Source organism: Thunnus albacares, chromosome 10 (genome assembly GCF_914725855.1).
Source record: "Thunnus albacares chromosome 10, fThuAlb1.1, whole genome shotgun sequence".
Taxonomy (NCBI): domain Eukaryota; kingdom Metazoa; phylum Chordata; class Actinopteri; order Scombriformes; family Scombridae; genus Thunnus; species Thunnus albacares.
Genome location: NC_058115.1, coordinates 30,474,431 through 30,481,776, shown reverse-complemented (window position 1 = coordinate 30,481,776; position 7,346 = coordinate 30,474,431). Strand labels below are relative to the sequence as shown.

Here is a 7,346-nt window from a genome sequence, read left to right as displayed (position 1 = left end):
TAATCACAGAGAGATTTCACACAAGTATAAACACAGTCTGACGTAGATGTCAGAAGACTGACGTCCTGGATCAGACAAGCAGCAAAAACTAAACTAAATAAATAAATAAATAAAAGTCCTGTACATTTTACAGTTGGAAAATAAACTCGTCACTACTCTCTGGTGGACAAACTATAGAATAGTGACACTGTTTCAAAACTTATCTTTGGCATTTCTGTACTTCACTTTTCCTGTCATTTATCGGTTGACATGTACGCCTGTAATGAGCTGATATCAGCCGATACATAGACCTGGGTGATTTATTGGTTTGGCTCCAATGAAAATGGTTAGAATTGTAAAATGCAAGTAAAATTGGAGATACTGCCCCTTTGCTGTGAGTATCATATAATAGAAACTATTAGCAGAATTAAAATTGAAAAAAAAAAAAAACTGTGAAAAATTAGAAAATAATGAAAATTCCAGTATTGGTGTTGACCTTAAATAAAAACATCCTGTATACCTGTCACACTCTTATTTCACAGGGTCACTAGGACAAAGTGACCTCTGACCCTTTATATCCTAAATACCGGTTGCTTAATATTGGTTGTTTAAAGCTCGTTGCAGTTACTCTACACTATAATAGCATCAATTAAATGAATAGGGTCTATGATATAGATTCATTACGCCACAAAGACACACTGATATGTTGTACAATATTTGTATTGTATTAATCTGAATTCAAGAATTAGAGATATAGATGAGAAATGATGGAGGAAATGCTTTCATGATGCTTTCAATACATGTGCCTGAATTTATGTTGCTGAGTAATTAATGTGTATATTGGACTTTTAGCATCACCACGTCTCCCACCCCTTAAAGAATAAAAAATTAAACATATATTTATCTTAATATTTGTGCTTTGGGCCATCTTTGAACTTGCTTATATAGTCATAAATATTTTTCTCAGTATTTTGTTCGTTTTTTCGAGATAATAATATTAAGGTGAAATATAAAAAAATAAAAAATCGGGATTTTCCATTCGAGGATCAACGTTTAGTTCTTTCACATACTTTCACCTACTCTTTTCTCTCTGGTTCAATACAGAATCAAAAAGATTACAGCTGAAAACATGTCTGTGACCAACAGAATCACACATTTCCTTTCACTCCGGTGCGCACACACGCAGCGACATAATCACGACCAATCATCTCTGGATTAATGTAGAGTGACAATGACAGAAGAGAGAGAGAAAGAGAGAGAAAGAGAGAGTGAGAAAGAGAAAGAGAAAGAGAGGGGGGTATACACTGAACGCATGTTTTCCTCACATCAGGGCTAAAGAGGAGGGACTAGACCGGAGCGGGTTAATGTCCGCTGTGAGTTCAGGGAGAGCGGCAGAGCGCAACATCTGCTGCTGCTGACTCCGCTCAGCCCGGTCAGACTGCGCGCTGTCTCTCCAAAATATCCCCGGCTCTCCTCACGTCTCCACGAACCCGCTACTGTTTCTCTCCACAAAAGGTTTCTTCACTTTCCTCCTGCGTCCTTCTCTCCACGGTCTCTCCTCGGTGTCTCTGGGAGCGCACCGCCCGAGCTTTTTGCGCACGGACACTTCTCCACATTCCCGCTTATACCTGCTGCGCTCTGCTTATCATTTCACTCTTAAGAGTCCCAAGCGGCAGCCGCATACCCCGGGGCTACCGTACTTACTCTGTTAAGGTTCAGGTACTAGTTTCAAGTTGCGCTCGGACTGCAGAACAATGTGATTTTGGCTCATGGGGATTTAGTGTCGTGACCGTTTTCGGGACCCGGCGTCTCCACAGAGAAATGGTGAGTTAAATCCGCTTTATTCTCGCAGATTATTTGCCCACTGTACGTGTTTCCAGCTCGCTTGTCTTCAGTGTGAGCGGTTGACCTCTGTACATAAGGTGAGACTCATAAACCAGAGGAAGTGTGACCTTCCCTAAATTAAAAAGATCTATTTTAATATTCTTCTAATATTCCTGGTGTGATTTGGAGTTTACTCACATGTGAGTTTAAAGTCACCTTGGTGGTATTTGGAAACCGTAAAATTACCTTATCATAAATTTAATCATAATTTTTTGTACATTTAAGAGACAGCTATTGTGAAATGTGATATATCGGTATCTCTTTAATATTGATAAAGGAATTTATAATATTCTCCGTGGCTAATAGTGTCTGTGATGGTATTTATTTGTTTTGTGGGGTTCCTTCATAAAATTGAATGAAAGTTGTCAAAGTTTGCTTTTACTTTTTTATGTAAAATGCAATTAAAAAAAATATTATCGCTCATAGTTTTCATGCTTGTGAGTCTTTTGACCTCCACGTGTAGAAGCTCCCTGTTTCCCGCTTCATATCGATCAGTTACACAGTTTTCCACACATGTGATCTCGAGGGCGCCTTCTGTTCCGATCAGTAATCTATTGATAACGGGGTGGGGAGGGGGGGGCGATAGATCCGCTGTGGATTGACTGTCAGCTGTCACATTTTACGTGCGTCGAAGCAGGAGGCTGCAGTGACCCGCTGGATCCTGTAAGTCAACAGTAACTCACGGAGAAACGACTGATATTGTTTGATTACTTATGGGACATTTACCTTTGCTTGTTTGTTGCCTTTTTATTGGTATTGTTCGATTTATTTTTGCGCTCTTTTAAATGTGTTTTTTTTTAAATTCTGTATCTCTTAGCTGTTATTTTGTAAAGGCTGGTTGTGTTATTACAGAGCTTCAGCCGGAACTTTTCTAAATAAGATTTTTATTTGCGTTTCCATCAGTTTTTAACCCCTGAATTTCAGACCCTGACAACACCCACTTTTATAAAATGAATGAAGCAGATTGCTTTTGAGGGCAGAAAGACCTTCTCAAGTTTATGTTTTTAAAGGAACAGCAGGAATATGTATTCTCATTGATTTACAAGATGCTATATTTTACTGTAGATTCAATTATATCAGATTCCTGTGAAATTTATTGTTACTCACACACAAAAAATCCATAAAAATGCAGCACAATATAAGAGACAATAAGAGACTATGTGTTTAATATCATTGCTTGACATTCAGTGTTTGACATATTGCCAGTCTCAGAATAGCTCAATCTTCATGTCATATGGAAAAATAAAACACCTCACTTAACTAATTTCGATGTGCCCTATCCTTTAGGGCTTTGTGATTATGACCATTACGTAATATTTATGGACCAGACATGCAGGGAGTCAACATGCCTCGACCAAAGGTGCAGGTACAACGGTGTCGTTATATAGGCTGATATGAATCGGAGGATCACAGCTGCATCATTCACAGCTCACACTTCACACTCCAGCTCGCCCACGAACAGTAAGAGCCTGCAGATAAAGAACCATGTGAGATGGATTGGAGCGCAGCCAGAGAGAGTACTTGCAATTTCAGTCAATGCAGATCACTTCAGGTGTAAGTTATACATCAGTGGGCGTCAGGACTCCTCAGATTAACTCTTTAACATGTTCCCATTCTCTTTCTCGGTTTAAATCTGAGATGTTCTGCTTTATAATGGCTAAAATATGCTTTTAAAACTTTCTTTCCTGCTTACTCAGGACGTGCGTACTTTCACATACAGAAGCATATGTCTTTTATTCGCACTGGAACGGCACGTTAATGGTACACACTGGTATCAGATAGAGAAGAAGTCGTCTTCTTTAAGGAGAGATAAATGAAAAATAGTTGCAGCAGCAGCTCTCCATTTTATTTCTTGAATTGATTTGTGGATGTGAATCTCTCTGGGAGGAGAAGTTTAACGAGGAGAAGTCCTTCTCCAGATGTGACTGTGATTATTTCGGCTTTTATTTCTTCGCTTTCCTGCTGAGCTCAGGTTGTGCTGTTGTATTTTTTGGAAGGTCTGTATACACTATTAATGAGGTTGTGTGTTCCTGAATATTCTGCATGATGGCTGAGGATGCTTCTGCACCTGGTTTTGAAATAAGCCTTCAAGGAAAATCTTTGGTTTTCGAGGCAGATATTTAGTCCTGTCAGGTACGTTGACCTGACACGGAGTGTGAGCAAACCCACAATTACCCTCAGTGTGAATCATACTTGAATGTGTTGCTGAAATGAGTAAACCAGTTGATTCATCAGTGAGCAGTTAAACTTGTGTTTAATTGTGCAAGGAAACAAAAAACATTTGGCAGCGGATCAGAGAGAAATGATCAGATAACATTCTTGAGAAAAATTAGTCATTACTTTTGGCATTTAGTAAAGGGTCTTCAACTGTGACGAGACCTCAGGGAATACCCAGAACATATTGGAAAGATTGTATTTCCTGTCATCCCTGGGAATGCATCAGGATCCCCAAGAATCCCAGGGATGCTGAGGATGACTTCTCCTGATTCTACTGTGACCCCGACCGGGATAAGTGGCGGAAATGAAACAGACGGGATGATTTTATGAAGTAAATCCTTGATCAATCAAATAAAATAATCAATACGTTCATATACAGTTAAAATAACTGAACTAGCCCTAATTGAACTTTTATATTGAGCTTAACTAGGTATTAGTTACAAGTGAGCCAGGGCTTGTTAAACAACAGATCACATTTTTTAAAGCTGCATTAAGTGATTTTTGTCCACTAGAGGGCAGAATATAGACTTTAAAACAAACTCACATCAACGAACAACTGTAACAACTTATCAAGTTTTTATAGCTAACATCTTAGAGATCTGTATGGGAATCTTACAGATTTCCTTATGAAACAGGGTTGGATTTCACTTACCGTAAATCCTGTAGTAAAGGGGATTTTTGGCTTACAGGTCCTCTTGGTCAGAAGGTTAAAGCCACTGATAGTTGTGTAACCCTGCCAGTTCATATATTGACACTATGTACCTTCCTGAAATCCTGTAATGAAGGGCAATGACTGAATAGAATGTATTTTATAGTGCTCAGTAGGTCATATAATGTTGCACTCTGCAAACAAGCTGGCCAGTTATTATTTTATAGTGTGCTGCATTTGAGTGGACAAGCAGTGTTGGGCAAGTTACTTGAAAATTGTAATTAATGACTGATTACACATTACTCCCCACCCTCACACACACACACACAAACACACGTATCTTTTTTATTTAACACATGTAGAAATAGAAAATGAGACATTTGTGGTTTAACAAGCAGGGAGGATACAGTTTGGAGGGATTTACTGACCATCCAACAGCTCTCGCTAACGTAGCCTCAGTGCCTGCACACAGCACTGCAGAAGACTAACACACCATCCAATTCTGAACTAAACTAGTAGGTGACTCCTGAATGCAGGCGTACCTGTGGCTAAGAACACACAACATGTGTATAAGACAACTTTGGAAGCACTGCAAGTCTCATTTCTCCTCGTCTGCAGAGACCATACTGATCAGCCCTCCATTAATAACCCCGCCCCCCCCAAAAAAAAAAACAGCCAGCATGCTGACCCCCAGTGAATTTCAAATTCCCTTACACTACTCATCAGTGAAAAAGTAATTACATTGCTGTAACACGTGACAAAGCAATGCATTACCGCCCGACACTGCTGCAGTCAGTCAGCTGTATGACTGAGCAGTATATTAATTATGTTCCTATTCAATTGATAAATAGCTGCATAGAAACAGATGCAGGCCTCTTGTCCATTATTCCTCCAGCACAAAGTAGAGTGGAGGATCTGCTTAAATAGTTGGTTTCAATGGTGTCTGGCTGAATTTGATTACATCAAGTTACGCTAAGACATCCAACAGACACAGCAGAGTCCGTTTCCCACCCACTTGTTGAATGCAATTCCAGTATTCTGTGGTGTTTTAGAGCAACTTCAGGGAAAAAATATGTCTCTCTTTGGTTTGCGAGATGCTCAGGTCACTTGTTTACTTCAGTCACCACCAGGTTGTTTGAACTTGTGTGTTGGGAGCAGCTATGTGTGTGTGGGGGGTCTGTGTTGTAACCTGATGAATCAGCACATCAAAAGATTGAGATTAAATTTGTCGGCAGCCTCATAAAGCTGCGGAGTGGAGGGGTTGATTATGAGTAATGTGTCTCTTGAGAACTTAAGCCGGAGCGCTGACCTGCATTGTTTGTTTTTGGTTTTTTTGGGTGTGTGTGTGTTTGGGGGGGGTGGGGGGGGGGGGATTGCACACTCATCTCAACACTGAATTAAAGAGAGTGACACGTTTTTAACGGTGACACATGCAGTCTGTGTCTATCCTGTACTTGTTTTTCTTTTAACATCCTGCTGTTTCTGTGATCACTTTGCAAGATGAAGGCGTTGATGTGTTAGCGCTGTATCTAACAGTCAATACTGATGTCAAAGAACGTGATTCTGGTATCGATTAGCTTGGTAAAACACAGACTGGTACTGAACACGAGCAGCTGACACTCTCAACATACTGACACTCAGCACTTTTATGTACAGTACATTCAGGGGACTTTTACAGTATGACCTCAGACATGGATGGTGAGTCCAATGGTACATCATGAGATAGCTAAGAACGCTACAATAATAAAGATCTAGGAACGTTAACATGGCTAATCAGTACTTATATATTGAAGTGGAGCTACAGGTGGCAAGTTACAGAGATTTGAAGCCTTTAGACAGATGAGACGGGTCGTTGCAACGTTAGCGTTGGCGTCATTTTAGAGTGCAATATGCTTGTAACACTTAATTAAGCTTTCAGAGAGCAGAGGGAGTGTATTCTTTAGGTTTTATACTATTTATTTTTGGATAACATTATATTATGGTCCTAAAAACTGGAGAACATAATTGCCAGTTAATTTTATTGAATATGAAGGATGCAACATCTTTGAATGGTGATTTCTGAATCTAGAAACAGGTCAAATTTAACCCTTCCATATACAAAAATGTGTATGAGCTGCACAAAAATAAAAAAAAGTTGAAATATTTCTCTATATTTTTGTACATTCTGTGTCACTTTAGGAATAGTTGTGACATTTCAGGCTAAAAGAAAGGTGTTCGGGGTGTTTTAACCGCTCTCAAATGTAAAAATAGTGTCAGACCAGATAAGATAAGATGACGTTTGCTTGCAGAAGCAGTACAGCGTGTGTACTACAGTGTATTGTCAAAATAAAAAATTCAAACCCAGTCTTCTGCAAATTATGTACACATGCAAATATCCTGCATTATGATTTTGTTTTGGGCAAACATAATGCTGACCAGACTGTTCTGTGCCACTGACGCAAGCAATGTGATTTCCATATCCTGCGGGGAAAAGTAAGTACAGTCTGGTTGTTGGCCGCGCTCGCAGTCGCCGATGTTAAAAAGTTTTGTTATTGAATGATGATGGCAACCTTTTCCCGGAGCTTTATCCATTAGTTTCAGTTGCCTAACCTTAAACATACCATGACTGTCCTTTATT

At 39.5% G+C, this 7,346-nt stretch overlaps 1 protein-coding gene across 1 annotated transcript in view; it reads left to right on the top strand.

Annotated features, from left to right (window-relative positions):
• The first annotated feature begins 1,355 nt into the window (after nt 1-1,355).
• Nucleotides 1,356-7,346, top strand: part of htr4 (5-hydroxytryptamine receptor 4) — a 174,156-nt gene continuing 168,165 nt past the window's right edge. Inside the window, exon 1 of the mRNA XM_044362808.1 lies at nt 1,356-1,803. The gene's annotated coding sequence lies outside the window, so the exon portion shown is untranslated. The remainder of the gene's footprint in view (nt 1,804-7,346) is intronic.